This window comes from Camelina sativa, chromosome 16 (assembly GCF_000633955.1).
Source record: "Camelina sativa cultivar DH55 chromosome 16, Cs, whole genome shotgun sequence".
NCBI classification, from domain to species: domain Eukaryota; kingdom Viridiplantae; phylum Streptophyta; class Magnoliopsida; order Brassicales; family Brassicaceae; genus Camelina; species Camelina sativa.
The window spans coordinates 27,520,064-27,520,748 of NC_025700.1; positions in this window are offsets into that span (position 1 = coordinate 27,520,064).

The following is a 685-nucleotide window of genomic DNA, read 5'->3' on the forward strand; positions in this document are numbered from 1 at the left end:
ATATATTATTATATCAAATGAAGGACTATGGAAATGGTTATCGAAAACAAAGTTAATAAATACATACAAACACAGTTGTAACGTTAAGGAACAAATTTAAAGTAATAGTATTCGAAACAGTTAATATTTGTTTAAACTCATTTTCATGGGTAATACATACAAACACACTTGAATAAAATATAGCATGGATAATAAGTAGCATAAATATGGTGACTAAGATATAAAATCTATTAGAGTTTATAAATTATGATCGAGAACTAAAATTTTTATATTAAAAATTTATCAAATGGATTAAAAGAAAAACAAATTACAACATTGATATACAAAATAGGCATTTGAAACAACATTTACCAACATTTACAAGTGAGAATGTGATATGTGCCAAGACCTTCTTCATCTAACTCTTTCTAATGAACAACCACATTTGACATTTTCACTTCTATATAAGCTCCAAAATTTTGACTCAACTTATTTATTTCAAAACCTACAAATATCACATATAGGAAAAAGTTAAATATTACAAAATTTAGAAAATTATGTGAGAGGTAGAATAAGATGTTTAATGAAGACTTTGTCTAACTATTTATAGATAAATTTGTAGTAGTATGAGAGGTTTTTCAGTTTTTTTTTGGTCAAATATCATGGGAGTTATTGTTACATTTCAAAGAATAAATATACCATAGGT